Here is a 25,566-nt window from a genome sequence, read left to right as displayed (position 1 = left end):
CTTAAGAAGACAGGAAGATGACAGGAATAATACACCTATTTAAAAAAAAAAAAAAAAAAAAACAACTTGTACTAGTCTACAGCAATTTTATATCTAACTTTGCCTTCAGTAGAAGAGGGAAGGACTTTTTATTTCTGCTTACAGCAGACACTAAGCTTCTGTGAATAGTGTTATTTGCTGACAATCAGTGGCTTTGTGTGCATATTTTCATTCTTATATATGTGTATGTATATTTATGCACACACACACACACAGAGCCTATGAATATATTATGTTTTCTTCCCTTCCCCTCAGAAAAGCCAAGACAAAGCAGATTCTAGCCTGGCCTTTCAACAGCTGCCTCACCAAGAGTCGCAGTGAACTGTATCCTTCACCCTCTGCCTTTCTTCATGCACGTTTAAACAGAAACACAAAGCATGAACTCCAACATCAGAACATCCTGCTTGCGTCACCGATCGCTCTGCATTCATTTTGCAGAGATTCAAAAACCTTTATAAAGAATGTTTTCTAAAGACCTAGGAAAAATTGCTCCAAGTTTCCTGAGCTTCCACGGTCTTGGAAACCCTCCGGATTTTCAGTCTTCCAGTAGATTTGGTTTTAATATTAGCTCCGTCAAAGTAAGGTGCTCTTGTCCTTCAGCACTAAGAATGAGCCAGTCTTCCCATGAAATTCCCATAGATGAGTTCCATCCATAGGAAGGCTCTGCAGGAGGATCTGGATAGGCTGCACCGATGGGCTGAGGTCAACTGTATGAAGTTCAACAAGGCCAAGTGCCGGGTCCTGCACCTGGGGCGCAATAACCCCAAGCAGAACTACAGGCTGGGAGAGGAATGGTTGGAGAGCTGCCAGGCAGAGAAGGACCTGGGAGTGATGGTGGACAGTCGGCTGAATATGAGGCAGCAGTGTGCTCAGGTGGCCAAGAAGGCCAACGGCATCCTGGCTTGTATCAGAAACACTGTGACCAGCAGGGCTAGGGAGGTGATCGTCCCCCTGTACTCGGCTCTGGTGAGGCCGCACCTCGAGTACTGTGTTCAGTTTTGGGCCCCTCGCTACAAGAAGGACATCGAGGTGCTTGAGCGGGTCCAAAGAAGGGCGACAAAGCTGGTGAGGGGCCTGGAGAGCAAGTCCTATGAGGAGCGGCTGAAGGAGCTGGGCTTGTTCAGCCTAGAGAAGAGGAGGCTCAGGGGTGACCTTATTGCTCTGTATAAGTACATTAAAGGAGGCTGTAGCGAGGTGGGGGTTGGCCTGTTCTCCCATGTGCCTGGTGACAGGACGAGGGGGAATGGGCTAAAGTTACGCCAGGGGAGTTTTAGGTTGGATGTTAGGAAGAATTTCTTTACTGAAAGGGTTGTTAGGCACTGGAACGGGCTGCCCAGGGAGGTGGTGGAGTCACCATCCCTGGAAGTCTTTAAAAGACGTTTAGATGTAGAGCTTAGGGATATGGTTTAGTGGGGACTGTTAGTGTTAGCTTAGAGGTTGGACTCGATGATCTTGAGGTCTCTTCCAACCTAGAAATTCTGTGTGATTCTTTGTGATCTCTCAGAGAATATGGCAATGTGTTTTAGAAGCCCAGCACAGAAGGTATGTGAGACCCAACCTAGTGGCTATTAAAGTCACTGGAAAGGCCACCGACTTCTCTGTGGCCTCACTCAGGTGTTCATTTCCCCTGCCCCTGCTGCACCACACTTGGTTGTTTTCACATGTCCGGCCAAATGTGCGTGTTCTTAGATCTGAAAGTATTTCTGTCATGCAAATTTACAGTGCTTATAACAATGGGGCCCTGGTGCCTTGTTAGAGATCAACTACCTCAATGTAAAGGTTAATTTCTATTACTTTACTAATGCTCATTGACACAGTTACCAAGTGCTGTTAGATACCGTAGAGCACAGTGCTCTACAGACTTACATAGCAAAACCAGTTCTGTTCCACTATGAACTCGCCTAAATTTAAAGTAACTGAGACTAAAAATGGTGCTTGACTGACCTCAGTTAGTAAAGCTCATAGGCAGTTCCCTGTGTACTATACACCAGGACGTCCTGCTAATGATGGATGAGCTTTCCAAGTGCTCAGCTGAGGAGCGAGGAGCAGGTTTTTGCTGCACAGCCAGCACGCTCCTATCCCAACACAGGAATTATGCACGACGTGGCCAATAGCTGTCACCAAGCAGGGATACGTACGGAGTGCAAAGAGCAATTTCATGTTTAAGAGGAAATACTTGTCTTTAAATATGCAGCTGCCATTTGTCTTCTTCATATTGTTCTCCCAGAGTCCCAGCCAGAGGGAAGGCAGCTCACGGGCTCTGATGCCATATTGCCAGGACGGCTACTTGTCAGCAGTTGTAGTGTGAGCGACAGCAGGAGGCTCAGAACGAGCATGTGAAATAAAACGCTTATTCAAGAGGCAGCACAATGGCTGGTTTTCTGAGCAGTGCGGAGCACTTCACCCTGCAGGAGCCCTCCGAGCTCGGCACCGAGCAGCTGGGTTGCACTTCTGTCAATAACAGTGATAAATAATAATCATGATAGCAAGTAAAAGGAAACCCTGAGCTTACCAGCTGCATCAGGTGGGTTTACTGCCCCTGCCTTCAGGTGTACGGGGCTTAATGATCCCCCTCTCCCTGTGCAGCCTCCCACTTCTGCCCAGGACCCAGGCAATGGGCAGCACTGAGGCTCTGCAAGCCCCGGCTGTGCACAGGAGCACTGGTAGGGCAGGCACCGCTCTCTTCCCCTGAACAACTGACATTGGCAGAGTCTGAACTGGTCTTACTTTGGCAGAGGTACAGTATTTGAGGAAAGACCAAAGAACACCATGAAGTAAGAAAGTAACAGATGAGCTAAAAGCCACACAAGCCTGCTCCCCGAGCATCTTCGATTCACAGATGATCTACAGGCCACTGGCAATCAAAAACAAATTGCAGAGGATGGAGTTGTTTGCAAGAGAAATGAAAGTGTATTCATGTAGCTTTTGCAGTATTCAGCTGCCTCCCAAACAATTGCTGGAGCTGCCACATGGACATTATATCATTGTAAACAAACATGGAAAAATGACCGGGAACAGAACAAAGAAATCTATGACAAATTGCAGCACCGAGATGCTCTGATTCAAACCAGATTCAACTCAAAGAAACCCTGTGTCGAGTAGGATAAAAGTAGTCACAGCAGCCCGTTCCCACCTTATTCTACTCGCTGCTGTCTGTATTTGAGGATCTGAGCTATAAGCATCGTTCATGACACAACACTGCTCAGCAAACATAACACAGTCCGACCTTCCTAGCTGTCCCCGTACTGATCTGCAGTTCAGTTGGGATTTTGCTTTCATTCACTCTGTCCAGAAATGTTAAACAAACACTACGTAGGAGCCCGTGAAATGCTAAAATCAGCAGCACTCTTTGGAGCCTGGGAATTCTCATGGCTCTTGTGCTGAGCTTAGTTCCCTGCCTGTGCCCTCCCTCCTCTCTTAACAATTCTTGCAGCCTCCCCGGCTTGTCAAATAGCTTCTTTGCCTTTTGGTAGCGACAGCTGTTATTGTAAGAGACAGCACAGTATAAAGTTACTCATTAAGGGAGGTGAAGAACTACCTCCCTGTAATATAGCATTACCTCCTGTTGAACTCTGGGGAAAAATAAGTACAATCCTTCCTTGCTCCTTTGTGAGCATCAGAAGGGACTGGCCAAAGTGCACGTTATACCGGTGTCCCTGAGATGATTAATTCATAGCACGCAACCCCAGTACTGCTGTGAAGTGCAGCCCTAGTGCCAGGAGGCCAGATCCTTTGCAGTACACGGTGTGTCCTGCCCATTCGAGTCCACCAGTTCTACAACAGTTTGCTGACAGAAGCATGAGGCTCTGCCTGGGCATCAGGTGTTTCTACCATTTAATCCCAGTTTAGCCACTGATTCACTCGGAGCAAAGGCAAAGTTCTCTTGATCTTTTACACCAAAGCAGCTATCCCACTAAATCTTCTCCGTTCCTATACATGCAAAAACTGTCATGCATCACAGAAATTTTCTTTACAGCCTTTTCCTTTACAAGCCTTTCTTTTTTTTTTTTCAGCAAAAAAGCTCTTTGCCATCACCTCAGCAAAGCAAAACAACAAGCAGTCACTTGCAGCAGAGCTCAGTTGCATCAAAGAATGTGGAGGCAGAGGGAAGAGGAAAGACAGAAGGAAGGTGTGATAAGTGGCAGGTCTGTGATCTAACACCCTGCAGAACTGAGAGAAGGAATGCTCCGAAGGAGAGCTCACAGCATCCAGGAGCACAACTTCATCCTGACCTAGGAAACAACTGAGATGCTCAGAGCACACTTCAGAAAAGCCCAAGCACCACCGGCTTCTTCAGGACCCATGACTCCAAACAAGTGTTTTAGTGCTGTAGAGACAAGGGGCAAGGTGGCTTAGCCCATCGCACCACCAAACTCTTCTGCCTGGTGCTGGTCTGTGCAGATCGATCCCTCGTTCAGAAATTAAAACCAAAATGAGCAGCACTGAAACAAGACAGAGCAGCGCCAACAGAGAAGAAATGCAGAACGACACTGATTGATTATTTCAAAAATGCCTTCCCCAGCAGCATTAATGAAGTACGTGCCTGGGACAACAGCCTCGAGCGGCGCATGGAAACATTTGCAAAGCTCGCCGAGCCCTCCCCTGCTCTCACAGACCTCCCTGCCTGAGGAGTGTGTTTAAAACAGTTCTGCAAAGCGCTAAGGCCTGGGTCCCCACTAAAAACAACATTTCCTTCCTGCATCTCCTCCCTTTGAAATCAAGCTCAAACCCCAAATCCAGCAGCACCTCCAGTATGTGTATAATGGTCTCCGTCCAACATTCCTCAGCAATAGCATCACTTGGGATGGGGAGGAGAGAGCTGCTCACCGAGCAAGGTATCATGCGAGGGATGCAGGCAAGAGAGGGAAAATATAAACACTGTCGCTGGAGGTCTCAAACACAGCTTACTGACGGTGCTGAAGGCACTACTCTTAATCCTCAACTGCAGTCACCGGGACACAGTCAAAGAGACTTAGGAAATAAAATGTTTAACGATAACCGTGAGCGCTCATGTTTAATTCCTTAACTTGCAGCTGAGAGTGTTCAGAAACTACGGAGCCAAATGGGGAAACAGCAACAAGAGGCTTACCTGCACCTGCAGGTGACAAAAGCAGCTCAGCCGCAGCAGTGGTAGTGAAGCCCTAATGGTCATTCTCCTGCCAGACAAACCCCAAACTCCTCCAGTGAGGAATCACACACATGACGTTAGCATAAACCAGGAAGAGTGACTGTGTCAGTATCATCCGAAAGAACACACCAAGATGACCAGCAGATTTTGCAGTTTTGGTGACAAATCAGAAACAAAACAACTATGATTAAAAAGAAAACCAAAAAGCAGAAGGGAAAAAATGCCTCATGTTGAACTGGAAGATTTCTTTTTCATGAAACAAAACAATGCAAATATGTTTCTTCAGATCAATGCCCCAAAGTTATCTTTAACCTGTTTTTTTTGTTTTTTTTTTTTTTTTTAACATTTCCTAACTTTTCAAAAGAAAACCCAACAAACCCAACTCTTTTTATAAAATGTTTGGATCTAATTTTAACAGAACAATGTGGTTTTAGTTTTTAAATGCTGAAAGGAGTGGCTTTGCATTTCTAAAACAAAATCACGTTCCATGAAGAAATTCTGGAATCAAATATCTTGATGTTTACAAACTTGCATATAACCCTTTCACAGACTGAAAGTATTTGCTTAATTTCAACTTGATTTTATTGAAGATCTATGGTCTCTATGAAGACTTTGGAAAAAAAGGTTGTGTAATTTATTCTCTCCTTTCTAAAAACGATCTAGTTCAGAGGTGTGATTCACAGATTTGATACACACAGCTGGTTTTCTATTCACAGGAGAAGAAACATCAGACTGGCATACTTAATCAATTGCCATTATTCTTGATCAATAAAAAATGCACACAGTAAAAGACCGAGATCTCAAGCAGAGGACTAACTAAGGCAGCTCTTTCAGTATTGTACACCTAATACTCAGGACTATTGAATACCCCTAGGCATTTATACTGTTAGTCCTAAACATCTGAATTCTGGTTTACATGTATCTGGTTAGTTTGAAGTTTTCCAAATGAGTCATTTCCAACCACATCTTAAAAGGAAAAAAAAAAAAAAAAAAAGGCATTTAATTACTCATTTCTAAAAGCCACCATCACTTATCCCCTTCCTGGGATGGAGGCTTGTTGAATGTACGAAATATTATCCACAGTGTGGTCACACTGTGACACTAGGAGAATCAGAGCTTTGATGTACTCATCTTCAGGTGCTTTAAATGACTGTAAACTGTATTCGTGTACATAGTAAAAAATGTATATTCTTTCTTTTGCCTACTGGCTTTTGGCAGAAGGAGACAGAGGAGCAGAATGCCAACTCCTGGTTCTAATCAGTTCAGTAAGAGTTTGGCCTTCAGTGCAGCTACCAGATAACTTACAAAATTGGGACATGGAAAGGGAAATGGAACAGCAAAGGCAGTTCTGGCAAGTGATTACACTTTCCAGTAACATAATCCATATTCTAAAGCCAACTCCACTAACAAGCCAATAACTTGTGATAAACTTACAGCTCCGTTCTGAAAGCTGAACATTTAAGCATGGGAAAAAAAGGACAAACTGATTCCTTGTCTTCTTATTGACTGAATGCTTGGGAGAGAAATAGCTTTAAACTGGGAATATTATTTTTAGCTCCTCTGAAATGTACTCTTCAATGTACTTTGCAGCCACAAAGGTTATAAATGGTACAGGTCAGTTTGAGGAGTCGGTAATAAATTCTGCAATACATGCCATCTGTATAGCACTGTGTCCACCTGTATCTCCCTAGCATCTGCAGGGGTTACCTGGACAGGCAGCAGGATTGCCCAAACCCCTGCTGCAGAACATGAGAAAACGAGTGGGGTCAGACAGCCATAAACTGTAACATCCTGTCATCGACAATTGCCAGGGAAAGGTGCCAGAAACAGTTCAAGATGGCAATTACAGAACAGCCAGTTCCCAGGAGAAGCTTCCTCCTACCCTCCTGTGCTCAGGGGCTGCTTCATGCCATACAGCATGAAAGGACCGGGTCCGCTACAGCTCTTATACACTTTGACATTTCAAACCAATCTGAAAATTAGCACCTACCGAGTGTTGGAGGATGTGAAAATAAACCTTCCACACACGATCAAAAAAGGAAGTTCATGTTGCTTAAACATACTGCTTTGGAATGTATTTATTTTTGAATGTGCTACTGGGGGAGTTGGGTCTGCGCATACGAGTGCCGCGCACTGCTTCTTCAGAAAAGAAACAGCTGCAGACAGGTCTCTGTTCAGCTCAAGACCTCCATATGCTGGGCATTGAAGCTAAAATAGAGGCAAAGCACTGCCATTGCATCACTCCACGTTATCCAGGCACAAAATGCCTGCACATCGTATCTGCCTTACCACTCCTGCCACGTGCTACCCAGGCGAACCATCCAAACATCCAGCACAAGCACATCCACGGCCGTTCAGTTCCTCATTTCTAATCTGCCAGTTCTGTCAGCAAGTGTAACATCTGCCAAGGATGCAGCTCACACCCATTACAAGCGAGGTGGGAAACGTGTCATTTTACAAAGCCAAAGCAAGCATTGGATTAGCAGTAGCTTTACTGTGCACGAGTCTGGGCTGTGGCTCACCTACACTTAGGTTCCTCCTGCCAGAGAGGTCTCAAGGTTTTGCCCTAGTCACAGCAGTGCAAGCAAGAAACCTCACCTTTAAAACAACTCAGAGCATTCAACAGCAATAACTTTTTCATATTCTGAAAGTTTAAAAATCATCTGTTTTGCAATTTATGCAAGATGTACAAACATTTTTAATGGGCAGTTTTTATGTGAGAAGAGAGAATTTCTGCATCACCTTGTTTTCTTTTTTCCTGCCCTTCTCCATTCCCATTTTGTCACAGAAAGGACAAGCAACATGATAAGAAAAAAAAGAAAAAAAGAAAAAAAGAAAAAAGAAAAAAAGAAAAAAGAAAAAAAAGAAAAAAAGAAAAAGCACAAGAAATAAAACTTGTTAATCTTCAGGTTTCTCTGAAAATGAATGCAAAGATTCACAATGCCAGTTTCTGCACAAAATGAAATACTTTAATCACTATTTTCTATAACAGATAACTTCACAGCTCTCTTACTATCCTTATACGGATGGGAGAGGAAAGCAGACAGGAACCAAGCTACTTCTCCCTGTCAGAAAGAGAGGAGCAAAGCTAGGAAATGCATGCAAAACTCCCCAAACCCACTTCACCTCTTATAGGCTAATACTGTCTTCGTTACTGATTTTAATAGTTATCACTTCTCATGATCCCAGCTCTTATTCATAAGCTGAAGAAAAAAAGCTGCAAATACACGCACATACATCCCTCTCATGCATCTGCTGCCTGAGAAATCTCTACAGAGAATAATTCCAACAGCTCTTAACCAAAGCCTCAGTCAATATTGTTCAAAATTCACAAATCAAACGCAAATGTACTTCTGGAGGTCTCAGAATAACAGAGGCAAAGCCCTTCTTGCTGTTCTGAGCGACGCCGTCTCAGACTTTCCACCCAGGATTCAGCACAGTGATGAAAGACAGCTTTGGGTCCCTGCCCTGGCACATCGGGGAAACCTCATTTTCCCTTGACAAAGCACTTTACCCATGATATAGTCAGAAAAAAGAAAAAAAAAAAAAAGAAGGAAAAAAGCTTTACATTACCACTATAGCATTAGAACTAAGTGATGGTAACTGATAGGGGTACATTTCTAGTTGCAATTTGTTCCCTCCTTCTTCATTGTCACTTGGAGGCCACATAAGCCCCCAGCTCAGGAGGACGGGCACAGCCACATGTCATACACACCACAGTTAGCACCAGAAGCCTGGCAATCCCTCTCAGAAGTTAAATCCCCCTCTGGCAGACTGACCTGTGGTGACTGAAGCCGCCTGAGCCCTCTGGCCACGCGTGTCACCTCCAGACACGTAAGGGAGAGAAGAAACAAACACACTTCGCCTCTTCAGCAGCCACCCACGGCCTGATGAATTAGCTTACAGCACCTGCAACAGTGGTGTGGCTTAGGGCAGGCAGCAGGGATAAATTAAGAGCTTAAAGCTGCTGCCACTTCAGCCCAGCTCTTGAGCTGGGCCAGCTGCTGCTGGCCACTGTGGGGGTAACGTGCTCTGCCCTCTGGGCCTGACTCTTGCCCTTTGCACTTGCCCATCACCTATAAATGTACGTACAACAGATGTACTGTCTGTGGCTGAAGCAGTTAGCACACGGGTATAAATGTCAGCAAACTGGAACCAAACCATGAGGCCGGGGAGCTTGCAGAGACCTTGAGACAACAGCTGTCGGGCGAGGAGCCTCCTGGTTTTCGGTACGGCGTCTACTCGAGCGGACAATGACAACCGTGTAAGTGTCAAAAATCATTAGCTGCTTCACTGGTAATCTGAGAACTGAGCACGCCGTTCACTGAGAGCAATATCTCATTTTGATACCTCAGTGGGCAGCGTTTGGGAGCCACCAAATTAAGGGAAGAATATCTGGGAGACTAATTTTGCAAAGACATGTGAGCAAACAATTCAGCTGGCAGGATGAAGAGAAATGATAGAAAATCAGAACGTCCCAAATATGACATGTGCTTTCTTTGGTCATTACAGCTCCATTTTCTAGGCTTTTATAAAAAACAATGAATCTTTAAAAAAGTCCTTATGCCATTTTTGCAAAATTGCAGTTTCTTTAAAAGTTGTCCAACTGCTCAACATTTTAAAAGAACGAGTTGGTTTCCAATGCATACACAGTCCTTGCTGATATCAAACAATTAATTTTCTGAAAAAGAGAAAGTGTTAATAGAAAGTATTTTTTTCTACTGCTGTGAACACACTTCAGCATAACACAGATTGAGAATCATGACACGACTGTGGTAAATGAGCCCCCAGATTTGCTGCTGCTGCTCCTAAGAGGGAGTGTTCTTTTTGTTTGCTTTTTTTTTTTCTTTTATTCTTTTTTTTTTAATTTTATTTTCTAGGAAGTCTGTTACATTACTGGTTGCTGAACAGATTTTTGTAGGGAGAATCAACAGATTCCTTATAGGAGAAACAGCAGATTTTTATAGGGCATCACAGGGAGCCAGAAGTGCTGGCAACCACAGGGAGCAGCTCTAAAGACTGTATCCCAATTACTGATAGGAGAGGATACAAGAAGATGAGTCGCCAGCTCCTATGTGCACGCACAAAGCCACACTCCTCTCTAGGAGCTGGCTCTGTTCCCAGCTCCTGGAGCTGTGCTTTTCCCACTCTAGACCCTGCTTCTGCTTTCTGGAGTCATGGGATTTACGCTCACATTGCTCCAGCTGTTCCTTTGTGCAAGCCCCTTACTAGATTTGTTTGGAGTTGAGACTTATTTCCATGATGCACATAGTTTCTGTTCATTAACAAATGACTGCTGCACCAGGAAACAAAACCCATGTCCTCATCTAACACAGTGCAGTCAGGGTTAGCTCATAAACCATGTTTTCATGCAACAGGGAGGAACGGAATCCCCAGATCAGTGGTGCCGTTTTTGTCCCAAATCACAAAATTCTGGTGGGAAGACATTTTCACCTTTCAAAACTTCAAGCATTGAAATTCTTCAGGGAGGACCATGGGAGCAAAAGGTAGGGTCAACTTGTAAGGTCTGTGTGTTTGCATCAGGACTGGAAGCATACACTCGATAAAAAGTAGGTTGTGGTTGAAGAAGGATGCAGAGGAGACACTGGAAGACTCCGTCCCACTGCCTGAGCACCCTCTTAAGCAAGAAAAATCAAAAAACTACTGGGGAATATTACTGCATTCAAGATGCAAGAAAATACACCCTAGCATCCTCTGCTCTCTTAGTAGCTGAACCTCATTTGCTGTTGCTGCTTTGCCTAATCACCTAAGCTGTGACAAAAGCCAAAGCAAAATCTTTTGCAGAGTCTGAGACTGTATACACGTGTTCTGGAGCCTACTGCTGTCCTTTTGCCCAGATCTTCCACAAAAGCAGAAACACTTTCAGCAAGGGAAAAAAAAAAGGCAACTGTAAAAAATCAATTTTTAGAAAGAATGTAGCATGATGCTATTCTCCTTATTCGGCAACTGGTATCCCATGCGGAGTCTCACACAATAGCCAGTCTGGCAGGGGGTAGAGTAAGAAGACAACTTGGGGGGAAAAAATTATATATATATATATTCCCTGCTGGCCCTCACCCTCCATTTCCTCTTGGATTTCTTTGTGACTGCACTGAAAGGGGTCAATAGCTCCCAGCTTGAGAAATGCAGCTTTTGAAAGGACTATCACCAGCATCTGTATTTAAAGCATGCCTTTTACTTCACAGCCCCCCAGCTAACACAGAGCTTTTAAAAAGCAAGCAGCAAGATAAACTTTCAAGGGAAAGAAAAAAGGAAGAGTGGAGGAGAAATGGTACCTTTTTGCCTTGGGTTTACTGACACTTTCACTGGAATAAAGCTTGCCTGGCAAAGCAGGGACAGGGAGCATAAGCTGCGGATGATCTAATGTGCTATGGATCATTACACCTTGCTTCAGTCACCACCTCCCCATCCTTGAAGTATGCTACAAAACCACATGAAGCAGCCAAGCGCCAAGCTGGAAAAGAATTTCAACTGATTAAAAACAATGGGCAAATTAGCACTGGACTCACTGAACACATCAAAGCTTTGCGACTTGATCTTCGGTGTTTAAGAAATTCTGATCTGACAAACACAGGTGACCTAGTCAAATTTTAATAGGCTTAACTAACTTATCTTGATGATGAAACGCCGGTCCAGTGACTATGCTTATATTTAAGCTTTCTATTTGAGGAATAGTCCAGAAAAGCTACGGCACATTAAAATCAGGGATTTATGGGCAGGGAGGAGGAACAGGATTGTAAATGTCTCCTTCAGTACCCTGGAGCAGCCCATGTGGAATGCTGGCATGTAAGCATTTTTTCACAACCCCTGGCCTTGCTTCACATTGCAGTCTGGGTCAAACATCCACCAGCAATTACACTGTAGCAACTTACACTATTACTATGTGTGTTTTAATTCGCTTTTGGGGTGGATGAATCCAAGCGTCCACCCAAACAGTTTGTACAGGTCAGCTGGTGCCATGGCCTCTATGTGTAAACAGGTCCAAATCCCATCCATGTGCTTTGGAAAATAAATGACAGTTCTTGCTACTAGAACTTTTCCAAATTTAAGGAGAAAAATGTGTGAATTGCTACAGACAGAAGCTCAACTTTGTGATGAGCAGAGATATTGACTAAATAAGAGAAGCTACAATATTCCAGCTCCAATTTATTTGACATTGTATTCAGCTAGTCATTCAACCAGAGCCTCTCAGTAAATGTCAGCAGAAGCCCACAATGTTTATCTAAGGAAGTCCTGAAATTCACAGCTGGAAAGGTGTAGTGGTGCTTTCAGCAGCACGGTACACAGCAAAAAGCTATTTCACGTAGATCCTACCAGCTAGTCCAGGAGAGAAATCAAGAGCGAGGCCAGCAAATGCTCCAGAAATAGACACCTAAATTGCCTCAGAGAGTCTCTAGCACAAGCAGCGTATGAATGCATTTCACTTCAGTTTCCAATCACACAGTCTTTCTCACAGGCATTCAAATACATTAGTCTGTGCCTTATCAGATCCTGAATTATGACTGTAGAAAAGCTCCTGTGAGTCTGAGAACTCTGTAGTTCAGAGACGTTTATGGGGCTGTAATGAGTACTGACAGATAAGCCACACTCTTGCATACATGCTTGCTACTGATGTCTGGTTTAACACAATACAGCCCTAAGCCTTCGTAATACAGCATAGGAAACAGAATCCTCCCATCGCCTACTACTAATTGCATCTGCAGTGGTCAGGGGTTGAAAGAGAAGTAAGCAGATTAATTCTATTAGACTGTGGAATAGTATCCCAAGGGGACAAGGGAAAAATCCCATCATTTAAAACAGGACTGGTAGGCACTGCTGGGAACAATGTTTCATACTAGTAGGGGATTAAGGGTTTGGACTAAAGGGCCTCTGCTTTTCTAGATCTGGTTGCCATGAATCATTGCAATCAGAACTAGAGGGGCAATCTGTTTTTTTTTTTCTTTTCACTTTTGACCTGAGACATCTTGCCCAGTCAAAAACTAAACAATTTAATTAATTTCTTACTTAAACCCTCTCCCCCATACGTGCTTCTTTCTTCCTTTTCTTAAAAATCTTAACTCAACTGTATGAGCAGTCTTGATCCTCTGAAAGTACATTTTTGATGAAAAACATTCCCTGTGCTGTAAACACAACGTAAGGTTTCACCCTTACAGACATGTCAGGCAGAGGTGACAAAACCTCTCTTGAGCCAACTGAAAGGAACAAGTCCTTTGCTCACTCCACTGCAGCAAGCCCCAGCATGGCCAGAGCCCAGCAGCAGCAGTCTGAGCATCATCAGCGCCGCCTGTCTTACCTGTGTGCTGCTTCGAGGGGACAGGCCTTCAGAGCACTGCTTGTTTGCCTCAAGAAGTCGGGTCGTATGAAACACGCATCAGTCAGGATCCTTGCTTGAAGTCCCTAGAGCAGGGATCCAGGATGGTCAACCTGTCAGAAACAGCAATGACACACATAAGACACATACCTCAATACCGGGTTCAAGGAGGAGATTGTGACCTTGCCTTAATCGCTTCTTCCTACCCTGTTAAAGATTATCTCTTCCCTGCACACCTGAATGTGGTGAGGGGAACCAAGACAGCAACAGAGCCAGGAGGAGGAGGGTCCAGGGGGAGATGCTCAGGTGGTAAAAGCAGTAAGCAAGAGAAGGCAAATCAGAGCCTGGAGAAAGGCAGGGAAGGCCAGCGGGAAGGGAGGATGGCTCGTGCCAGATCTTGTCAGTTTTCCCCTTGCCAAAGTCAGCCAGACGTGGGGCAGAGAGGTGGAGCCAGCGCTTAACAGAGCAATCTCTCCCTAAGTGCTTCTCTCCAGAGAACAGCACCGAGTCTGGATCTCGTTCTCCCTGACAGCTCCAATTCAGATACGAAGCTGGCGCCACGCAAATCCATTTCATAGCACCACCTCTCCTCTCCTCCCCAGTCTACCTCGCATCTTTGCTCCCTTTTGAAAATGAAGCCCTTTGCCATGTCCAGCCCCTCCGACATCCCAAAGCCCATGGTAGCTGTGTGCATGCACACCTGGAGCACCAGCTGCTCCACCAGCATTTAACAGCAGCTGCAGGGGGAGATGAAATGCTGGGGGATGAGGTCCTGTCAGCAAGTCCATCCGGCAGTCCCATGAGACGCTGAGACAGGCCGCAGCCAGACACCTCGAGGTGCCATTCGCTGTAGTACTGTCTGGAGAAGACATCCACATTGAGCTGAGCTAGCATTTTTGGGCTATCCCGCAGATTACAATGCCACTAACAAGGTGGCTGGGAAGTGCTAATGTCACACCAGAGCACGTGGCAGGAAACGCCTGTCGTGCATGCGGGTATCAGCCCTCTGCTGCAGGGCTCTCTCGCACGTCCCCAGAAAAGGCAGAGGGCTCAGCGGGACACAGGAGTGCTGCAGCATGCTGCGTCCAGCCCAAGAGCTACAGCCGAGGGCACTCTGCACCCTGAGAATTCACTTCATGTGCCAGAAGAGCAGTGTGGTCTGCTGAGCTGAGCATGGGCCCACCAGGAACCTAACAGAAACCTTCCCACTGAACTCGGTCCTAGTCCTTTCAGACATTATTGGACAGTAACTCCCAGCTTGTGGGGACAGGCAGAAAAAGAAGATTCATTTATTTGTTTTTGTACAGTGTTCTGAAACCGCGAGATGGAAAGTGTCACAGGCAGGTGCATAAGCTAGTAAGAGTCATCAAAAATGTGATTCAAAGGCAATTTTTGTGCCAATTTTGCCTTTCTATTATGGAAGAACAGTGTTTTCCTTGTACGCAAAAAACATTCATTCCCTATTACTATTCCAGCTGACGTACCGCTGTGAGCAGCAGCAGAGAGCTCTAATACATTTAGGGTCGCTAATATTGCATTTTGTCTTGTGTGCATACATGCTCAGATGAGAGATTTCAATCATCCCTATTCAAGGAGCAGTAAGAAAAAGAAGATATCATAGGTCACCTAAATCCTCGTCTCCAGAGGAGGATCGTGCCTCTCCCCTCCCCCGGCTTTGTTTCTATCTAATCCAATTCGGAGCATCTCAGGCAGCGGGAATATTTCCCATTCTCTCAGCAGACCCCAGAAAATCCTGACAAAGCTGTCTTCAAGACTTGGTGCCTGCATAAGCAGTCTGATTTTTTTTTTTTTCTTTTTTAATTAGCATGATTCCCTTGCATCTGACTACAGCAAAAGCAACAGCATGTGTGAGAAATGGGGAGGGACAATAAAAACCAGGGACCTTCTCTGAGGTTGGTGCAGAGGGACAGAGATAGATTATGGGTCATCTAGGCTCAATGCATTTTTAATATGAAAGCAAAAACAGAAGCCTCACGTGAAATTTCTCCTGATCATCTGCCCTGGTCTTCCATTCTCCCTCGTCATTGCTGGCAGGACCCTGGATCAGGCAGGATCTGACCCAGTCTAGCAGCTCCTGGGTGTCCCTTCCGCAGCACTGCACTAAGACACAGCCTGGGGGCTTTGGACTCTGCGCCTCCCGAGTCTGGTTTGATTTAAGGAGTACAACAGACTCTGCTGGAATGAAGTTTTGGGTTGTTTTGTTTTGTTTTTTTTTCCAATCCAACCCTGATCACAACCTTTTCCCCAATTCAGTGTTTGTTCACTTTGGGGCCCTAGAGGTGGTATGTTTTGCAAATGACTTTTTTGTTTTTCCATCCCCATATACTTGTATAATCATATGTATCCTTGCAGAAAGCTACTTAATCGAGCATAAGGAACAAGAGTTTGCACTATTTACTTATGCAGAGATGGGAGGCACCCAGAAGTGTTCACATTTAACATTTTATAAATCACAAGTAACACCAAAACAGATGTAAAACAAGCCAATTCCTCATTATATTTTACACTTACCACAACACAAATCTCTGTGCATTAAAAACAACTGAAAGGGAGCTGTGGAGTTGGCATTAACTTGACAGATGCAGAGATGAGCAGCACCAGAAAGGAATATCTCAGCCTGAAACAGTGCATGTTAAAAAGGCATCTGCTTATTGTTTGATATGTACATTTATTTACACAGACAGCTTGCTGACATGCTGAAAGGTTGGGGAGGGTGGTGTGGGCTGGCACTTTTAACTCTCAGCGGGCATTCGGCGTGCAGTTTGTCACCCTTGGGTCACATCACAAGCTTCCATTTTATTGCTGAGAGGTGGCAAAAGGGGGGAGCCGGGAAGGGCAGCAGGGTCCCCGCTGCTGCATGGAGGTGGCTGCCCTGCTGCATCCCGCCCTTGGCACATGAGGCAAAGCTTCCCAGCTCAGCCTTGCAGAGGCACGCTGCCCCTGGGGCTCATACACCAGTTTCTGGGGCCTCAGTGCCTTTGATATAGACATGAGAAGAGTCCCTCAAAAGCAAGTCGAGCACAGCTTCTTGTGCATTAAAAAAAAAAAAAAAGATCTTCTTTAACAAGAAAGAAAATTAATTAAGTGGGTAAAATCCCACAGGTTGGAACAGCAGCTGAGGAATTATCTTTCTATCAGGTTGGTAATGAGGGCTAAAAAACCTCACACAGACATTAACAGCTTTATATGGGCTCATTGGCATTCCAGATCAGATGCAAGGCTTGGCATTCCCAGAGCAGCAGATGCAGCTCCAGTTGCAGCCCAGACCACAGCTCGCCCTGCCGAACAGTATCAACACGATGCTGGAAATGAAAAGTACCTACCTCCCTAGCAAAGTAACTTTTTCCCACAGAAATTACACCGAGGGAGACTGGGGATCATGACGTCCAAAGCCCCGGGTTGAGCTGACACCCTTCTGAAACCCGCGTTAAGGGTGGGTGGTATTTATTCAATGAGCTGGGGGGAGTGTGAACAGCCATGGAGCCTCACACCAAGCTGCTAACAGCTGCACTGCAGAAATGCATTAATTATCTCCCCTGGCTACTAAGGTAAAGGAGTTCCTTTAAAAAAAATAAATAATGGTGCTGCCTAAAAAGACAAAGTGGGAATAATTTGTATCTCCCTTGTTGCAGATGGCTAGTAGAAACCCAAAGAAATACTGGAAAACTCAGATAGGAAACCAGTGGCAGACCTGGAAAGGGAACATCTTCAATCTTAAGTTTATCCCTTTAGTACAAAAACAATTGTTTCTTCGTTTCCCATTCTCATGTCTTTCCCCAGCAGTTATTTCTTTTACAGCTTCTAAAGTTCATCCACAACCTATTGACTTGCTTCTCATTTCCAGGGGTTAGGTTTATGGATTCTGACGTAAATGAGCACAACGAATTCTCAGCTGGCAACCAAAAACTGCCCTAAAGAGGCCAATTTCCCCCCTCAAAATGAACAGCAAATGCTGGTATGTGCTGTTTCGTGGAGGTTTTTAATATACCTTACTGTGGGGCATTCAGCTGACCAGCTCAGTTTGGACCATGCTAGCACATACACTTCTGAAGCAGATGTTTCATATATTACCTGTGTGTTATCAATCAACACAGATGCTATCCCTACCAGAGAATTGCTTTGCAATTATGCTGAATGAAAGATAGTGCTTGCAAAGGTTTCACTAATTACCCAGGCTTCCCAAAAGGTAAGGATAACTGAGTGTTTTCCCACCAACTCTGCCTCTCATTAATCCAAATGCCCTCTTTGCCTAATAAACCTATTGGAAAAAGAAACCAATGGCACTTCCTGAGCATTAGGATTAAATTACCTACTTTGAGGAAGCAGGTTGCCTAACACAAGCATTTGCATTATTAATATCAATTTCTATTCTTTTTACATCTCCTTATAATAAGCGTTTGAAATATTTATAGTGTATAATTAACTGTTTTTCAAGTCATTGTTTCTTGTTTGATGCAGAAATAAAGCTTTCTGTCAGCTTGAACTATAATTTAGGTTTGCTTTTGCAGCTCTCTCCTCTTCCCTTAACTAAAGGTCTGGCTGTTCCCTGGGATGCTGTGGCACAGCACTTGTGTTTTCACACTTGGATCCATCGCTCTTTTAGTTCTGGTGATCCAACTGTTTTCTATCAGATTTTTCAAAGGCTCCCATCTACCTCTCAGAACTCTTTCTTCAGATTCACCTGAGCAGATGCACTGACACCTCTGAGCTGGATGTTCCCAGAATTACGGCAACATCCAAGGGTGCAAAGCAAACAGGCACTGAAAGCAGCACACGCTATTTGTGCAGCGAGAGCGTGTGTCTATTACTAGCAGTTCAAGCACGTGGTGGTAGAGAGGTTAGTCTGGAAAACCTTTGATTCCTGCTCAAGAATTAGCATCATTTTCTTACTCCAAGGAAGGGCTTACAGTTTCCACAGGTCTATGTGTAATATAGGTGCGTGCGATTCTGGCGCTTCAAAAGATTTCTGAGTGAAATAAAACTAATACAGACCGGAGCGAGCGGTACAGCTCTTCAATTCTCTTCTGGAATGCACCATTAGTTCTGCATAGCTGATCTCTCTGCTTTATCTTCTCCAGATCCCCTGTCTTTAAACAAACTCCAGATTCCCACCACCTCCAAAAATGCCTCCTAAGACCTGGTTGTTTTTCTTTGAAGACGTAATAATTTTAAAGGACTTAGTAACAGTATTTCAAGAGGAAAAAGCACACACACACACACACACAAAACTAATAATCAAGTGAGAAAGGCCAAGGAGAAAGTCATAGGCAGTTATGGAGAAGGATATGCAATGCAGTTCTATTATCCTCTTGAAATGAAGAGTAAAAGCTTGTGAAATTCCATTCCAATGCCTGCAACTCAGTCTAAATCCTTCTGACCACAGTAACAAAGCTATTACATATTGCTTCTTGGCATTTTCATCATGTTCCAAGCATCTAGCACAGGGTTCACAGGTTTCAGCCCTTCAGACTAATGAGTCTTGTGATCATGAAATCAGATTGCCAAGTGCAAAGAGTAAAGGAAGATGATTTTTCAAGATATGGAGGAAACCTTCCTCTACACTTATATCCTTGTTTTGCTTCTGCACCAAGCAGGTCAGGTCTCCTTGCCCACATGCTACGCTGCCCCAGCCTTCATCACTCAATGTCCAACTTTCTTCTGCTGTCCTCGGCTACCTTCTTCACAGAATTCCTGGTGGCTCCAGCTGTGCATAGATCCAAATAAACCACAATAAAAATCAACTCCTTTGTATGAGGAACACGTAAGGAACACGACACGTAGCACACGTGGAAGTATATTTTAACTGACCTGGTCAGAAACGGCACTGTAGGCTTGTTCATGGGAGGAAACTGTAGTCAGTGCAGAGCCAAGCCCTAAAGAAGCAGCTAATGGATTTTCAAGAACCAAGAATCAAATGCTAGAATGTAAACACCCTTAACAAGATAAATCCTCAAAAGGATTTACTCTGTCTGCACAACAGAAAGGCACCCATTCAGCACAGGAAGCCTGTCACCAGGAGGGATGCACAACATCCAGAGCCAGCCAGACAAGCAGCAGCAGATAAGGAAGAACACCAGGTTAGCGGAGCAAAGGGATGCATCTGTTCTTTTCTTCTTCTCCCAGAAAATACAAATATAAAATTATGATTACTTTAAAAGCCATGTTTTTCTTCTCACTTTCTACTCCCTGTATGTTTAAAAAAGAAAGGGAAAAAAAGGAATAATTTTTGATCATCAATCCTTCAGGAAAGACCAGAGCTAACAGACATTGTCTGGAGTGCAATGTAAAAGTGGTCAAAACTTTTCAATGGTCCAAAAGAAATATGACTACTTGTAAATTAGCAATTCAAGCACGTGGTAAAAATATAGAGGTGAGGTAACTTTTTCCTTATCTAAGTTGTACAAGCAGCTTAAAGCCATTTGTACTGCATGGCAAAATTAGAGTACATCAGAAAGGACTGAGCAGGGAGAAGGCAGTTCTTTAATTTTCGCTGGTACTTTCTCATGATGGAAGTCTTGAGCACTCTTGCCAGCTTTCATTTCTAGAGCACATCCCCTATTTGCAAATGTTTTTCATCAACTTCTTTTTTCCCCCGACCCATCGCACTGTTGCTCTCTTCTGTCCTCTCATTCAGCAGCTTCAAGCAGCCAGTAACGGAGAGCAGGATTGCATAATGGAAGTCACAAGCGTGGAGCTGGTCAGGCAGCTTAGTTTAGGAGCTATTGTTGCTATTACAGGGCATAGGCAGAACTAAATACACTTCATGTTCTGTAACAATGCTGAATAAACCCAGTTCCCAAAGGATCCTTGAGAAACAGGATGCCACCCTTCTAAAAGCTACACAAAGAGAGCTCTCTGGCTCGCTGTCACTGTGTGTCAGCACAGGAACATTGCTTCCTCGCTCTCCCATAGTTACTGAAGTGTAAGACAATGTTTTATTCTGTAAAAGCCACTAAATTGTCAGAGAATACCCTTTTTGGAGAAGTCTGTTAGCCAGTTAGCAGAGGAGTGCTTCTGACCCTGCTGAAAACAAGAGGAGGGATGACTGAAAGAAACTACAACTCCACTGAAACTGAGGACAAAACCCTTATGTCTGCAACAGAAACACAGCCAGATCCCAATAGATGGATGTGGAAAAGCTTCACGGTGAAGGACAGAGGTTTTGGAAGTGGCTCAGGGGGGCTTCATCTATAAAAACGTCTCAAGCTGTCTATCCAAGAGTCTTCAGGCAAGAAATGTTTAGCAGTATACAAACCTGGCCCTCTGAAATAATGGAGCACGAAAACCTCCGGCACTCCCAAAAACTTTTAGACATCTCTGGAAAGGCGGGACTTCTGCCTTGCTGATTTACCCCACAATTTTAAAGGGTTTCCAAAATAAAACACATGCTGATTTTATTGTCTGTGTTATTCTTGGAGCCTGGTCATGTAACAGGCTGTGGAAGCCAAAACACATTTTTTTATCAGCCTGTACAATGTGGAAAGCTTCTGAGTCTCAGGTTTGCTCCTGACAACAAGACCACAAATACTCTTTGCTTGTTGTAGGAACTATTCCTCCCAACCAAGACTGTGCATTGTGTTTTTCTATTAGGAGCTGCCTGCAAAGCTATTTCTTAAAAACGAACACGGACTTACCTTTGCCTGACCTTTCCCTTACCCTTCTTCTGATTTTTTTTATTTCAACTTCAACTTTTTTCAGCATTTTAATAAATGGCACGTCTGTACTTCACTATTTTGCATCAGACTAGAAACAGTGAGATAGGGAAAAAAGAGACCAATACTAACTGTAAAAGACTAAGAAAGGGTGTGAACCAAAACAGCCTGTTGGCCTTACAATTAACGACAGGAGCTTTTACAAGCACTCGGCTTCTGACTGCACAACTCTGCAAGAGTCTAAAGGAGGCAGCATCAAGGCTAATTAGGCAGGGACTGCCCTCAGCAAACCACACCACAAGAGAAGTATCAACTGCACAAAAACTCTCTGCTGAATTGTTTGTTTTGGACTCTTGGGCACACAAAAAGGCTCTCAGCATGGTTACAGCTTAGCTGCTACGAGAGCATTACCTGCTTCCTACAGCTATACTCCATTTTGGATGGAGCTAGGTGTTTAAAGGCTTTCAGAAAGCAGCTTCTAGCTGCAATAAGCTGAATAGAGCTCCCCGAGGGGGAAACCTTTGTTCCCTTTGGCTTACCTGGTGAAAGTTGTTGCTTATAACCCATGATTACTTAAGGCTACCAATTGGCAAGATACAGCAGTCTGCAAAGAGCTCAAACTAGGTCCATAATAATAAATAATTTCCACCAGCTGAAAAATGTCTTCTGGTACATAGGAAGTGAGCCCATGTACCTCCCAAAAGAGGGAGGCTGTGAAGCCTCCCTCTTTTGCACACATGCAGCCCAAGTAGTACTGATGGGTTTCAACCTTTGAGAGGTTCATTAACACTTACACAGCTTCAGTCCATCTAGGCAAAGCATCAGGCACCTCTTCCAAGGCACAGGCAACGCAGTCTCAAGATAGTAATGGCAGAGAAGTGTAACATATTTCTCATCTAAGTACACCTCACAGTAAATTTGCCAGGACTTCACGGATATGTGTTGTTAAAGCATTCAACCCACCCTATCTCCTACATACCACCTGAAGCAGCTGTATTTAAATGAAAATCAGGTGAGAAGTACAAATAAGGCTCAGGCATCAGCTGCCATTGCAGATGGGAGTGGTAAGAGCAACACTACAGGATGCGTGTCTAGAAGCAGAGCCCTTCTCCCCCTTGGACCTATCCTCAGGACCAGGAGAGGTGGAGGAAGCTTTGGCTCGCCATGATCTTTTCTTCCCCAGTGTCTCCTTTGAAAGGTGGGCATGCTGTCCTGCTCTTACCTAGGGCCAGGCAAGTCAAGGATTTCCTTCATCAATGAAGGTCAAACACAATAAATGGGGTCATCTCCTCACCACATTCTCCTCTACCAAAGGAGCTGCCAACCAATACAACACAAAAGTCCTCACTAAAAACAGCTGCGAGATGCAACAGCGTACTCAGACAGTACTCAACAGGGCCCTTCTCTGCGTACAGCCATTCCCAGAGTCTTGCAACCAGCATATTCAAGCCAGACAAGTAGCTCTTCAAGGCAGACATTAAACATTCATTTCTAATAAACACAACCCTGAGCCCCAGGGACCAATGAAAGGTGTAGGGAAGTACAGCAAACATAATCCAGAGTGGACAGACTCACAATGCCTCACATTGTGGTTATTTGAATACGTGAAGAGAGGAAAAAAAAAAAAAAAAGAGAGAAGCATTTTTGAAATGATTCAAAATGCACTAAGATATTTTGTATTTCGGCCACTTTAGTTCTTCAAGGGCAATTTTCCCTTATCTCTGAACAGCAAGAGTGTATGCTTCTCACTGTTACTTTAGAAATGTGTAAAAGAATTTCAAACACGTCCTCGGCATCGCTTTGCAACGCAACCCGGGGACCGAAAGGTCTCCAAACATGCGCTCCTTGTATCTTCTCTCTCTGGAGCGGACAGCAAGGGAGAAAGAGTCAAGTGAGACAACAGCCCAAAGACTGGGGCTTAGGAGGGTGCCCAGCTATTGCTCGGCTAATAGCCCTGACTTGTCTATAGTGTTGGATTTTATGCATCTCTTGGTTTATATTCACAGTACTGCAGCTTTAAACAGAACTGTGGGGTTCCAGGTATATATAAAAAGAAAAATCTTCTAATATTAGGTGGAAGAACACAGGTAAGGCAGTGGGCAGCTAGCTGTGATGAGAGAGGTCACTGAAGGCAATTTCCACAGGCATGTGTATAACTACTAACAATACTGATGTGGATCTTTTTCATATAATTGCTTTTTTCGCATATGGAAAAAACAAGTATAATAAAGATTAATATTTTAATATCTTAGTAAGAAGATGGGCAAACAGTTAAATTCATAAAAATGCAATTGAGCGAATAGCAGAAGCTTTACAGCAAATTTGCTCATTTATGGTAATGTCCACCGTGTATTAGTATTTCCATAAATACCCCTCTAAATAAGATTATCAGCAGAAACTGAAACAATTCTTTTTAAACAAATGTTGAAGAGAGACTGCAGAATAAAAATTTTGTAATTCAATGCAAATATTCGTGCAAAAAGCTAAATCCTACGAATTATACGCATTTAGTCAAGGACCAGAAATACTACTGTGTGACCTATATGTCAAAATCCAAACAGAATTGTGCAGCTGGAAGCTGAACACTTGAATACCAGCTACTGAATACTAAAAAGGAATTGCTTGTAAACAACCAGCAAAACAAGAAACAATCCATGAATAATTTGAAAAAAATCATGCAATTGAGAAGTCAATAAGCTATTTGTAGACAATTTGTCAACAGAAGAACTTACATAGAAAATTATATTTTAAAATTGCTACAAATTATTCATGTAGCTATCACAAGAACATTTATGATTCATCATGAAGAGACAGAAGTAATTATACCAGGGGTTGAAAAGGCATTTTCTTTCATGTATTATATTCTGTAACTGATCAGGTGTATTAGGATAATATTTTTAGCTATGATTTTGCTGATCCCCAAGGCATAAGCCATTAGTGAGTGATGGAGGGAAGATGATGAAACTTGAAGGCTAAGTAGCCTGATTCGCTCTCACCAAGTTTGAGCAAAATCTGACGTCAATGAACCCATACTTTAGTGTAGTAATGTCATTATTCAATCTCATTCTCGCAGATGGTCATACCAGGCAATAGTTTCATTCTCTTGATCTGCAGAAGAGCAATTTTCCTCCCAAACTCTGAACTTTGTTATTCTTCATGGAGTCATGCATCTTTATTCATTCGGGGTTCTACCACCTGCCCCCCCGGAAGGTTTCTGACTCCTAACTCCACTCAGCACACCTCATCTCTACAGCCTTCCATAAACTACACATTTGGGGAGATGTTTATAAACCATGAGACTTAACATACTTCCAGAATACTTCGTACGTGGCCTCAAATACTTGTACTGTTTCCTTCAGATCAGATACAAGATCAGATAAAGAAGTCGCTCTCAGGTGTCACTGGATAACTCCAGAAAAGCAGCGGGACAACCTAAGCAGGTGGTTACTTTTTGCTGAATACTGTTTTTCCCTGTAATTGTACCTCTTCTGGCCCGCATGAGAGTCACTGACAGGAAATGCTGTCATGAGGATAGATTACAACTTGCATTAGCACATCCACATGGTATAAGGAAGCATTCAGACAAGACTGATGTCTTTGCAATTCGGAGACAGAGAGAAGGTAATTGAAAAGGACAGGAGGCTGGTCACAATATACTCGCTACACATTGAGTGTGGAGTCCAACAATTTGGAGGTGGCTCTGACACGGCTGCCTGGTGAAGATTAATCACGTTTCTGCCACACGTCTCTGGTGTCCTTTCCCTGGACACTTCTCCTGTTGGGGTCGCCAATCACCGGTGGTCCGAGGACAGCAAGCGTCTCCTCTGAGGCCTTATTTAAACAAACAACAGCTTCTCCCGGAGAAATGCCCAAGTGTCATAATGACATCCAAGCCATTTTTAGACATTTCACGATGTCTTTAAGGACAGGAGAGGCCGCCAGGCTGGAAAGGTCCTCCAGCAAGCCTTTAGGCACCAGCTGCAGTCCTGGGGGTGACTGAATTTAGGGGGAGCAGACGAGGGAGCTCCAGCCTTGGCCTTGTGAAGGGCTGAGGAACTTTGCTGCCGTGAGGATACAGAGCCAATACATCGTGTTTTTGGGGCCTTACAGGAAACACATTTTTCAGAAAATCTTACTTTTAAAAAGGAACTGTAACATCACTAGGAAAAACAAGCAATTAAAACCCATTTCCCAAGGACCTTTGACAGTGGCCACTTAAAGCTATACTAAAGGGACCGACAGCTTTATTACCTCTTCTCCACTAACATACCCCTAACCTACCCCAGCTTCACAACCACATTTTCTCCAACAGATGGTTGAAGTGATTAACATAACTTTGCTAAACTCAGAGAAAGTGTTCTCAACATGTATTTATTTAGTTTTGGAGGCTTGTG

The 25,566-nt window shown here is 43.9% G+C and overlaps 1 protein-coding gene and 1 long non-coding RNA gene across 11 annotated transcripts in view; one reads left to right on the top strand and one right to left on the bottom strand.

Moving 5' to 3' along the window:
- Nucleotides 1-25,566, bottom strand: part of TSPAN18 (tetraspanin 18) — a 118,009-nt gene that overhangs the window by 39,930 nt on the left and 52,513 nt on the right. For 6 of the 9 annotated variants that reach the window (XM_068684727.1, XM_068684725.1, XM_068684731.1 and 3 more), the window contains one exon: nt 13,482-13,612. The gene's annotated coding sequence lies outside the window, so the exon portion shown is untranslated. Of the gene's footprint in view, nt 1-5,128; nt 5,268-8,946; nt 8,972-11,463; nt 11,643-13,481; nt 13,613-25,566 lie in introns of those variants that run through there. The other 3 variants (XM_068684729.1, XM_068684735.1, XM_068684734.1) reach the window with 3 other exon arrangements.
- On the top strand, nt 9,146-12,441 carry LOC137857782 (uncharacterized). Of its 2 annotated transcripts, none has more exons than XR_011097276.1 (2): nt 9,146-9,431; nt 10,546-12,441. It is a non-coding gene; the product is annotated as an uncharacterized lncRNA (long non-coding RNA). The 2 variants fall into 2 exon arrangements; XR_011097277.1 differs by having other exon boundaries at nt 10,048-12,441.

Source organism: Anas acuta, chromosome 5 (assembly GCF_963932015.1).
Source record: "Anas acuta chromosome 5, bAnaAcu1.1, whole genome shotgun sequence".
Taxonomy (NCBI): Eukaryota; Metazoa; Chordata; class Aves; order Anseriformes; family Anatidae; genus Anas; species Anas acuta.
This window is presented reverse-complemented; position numbering and strand designations above follow the sequence as displayed.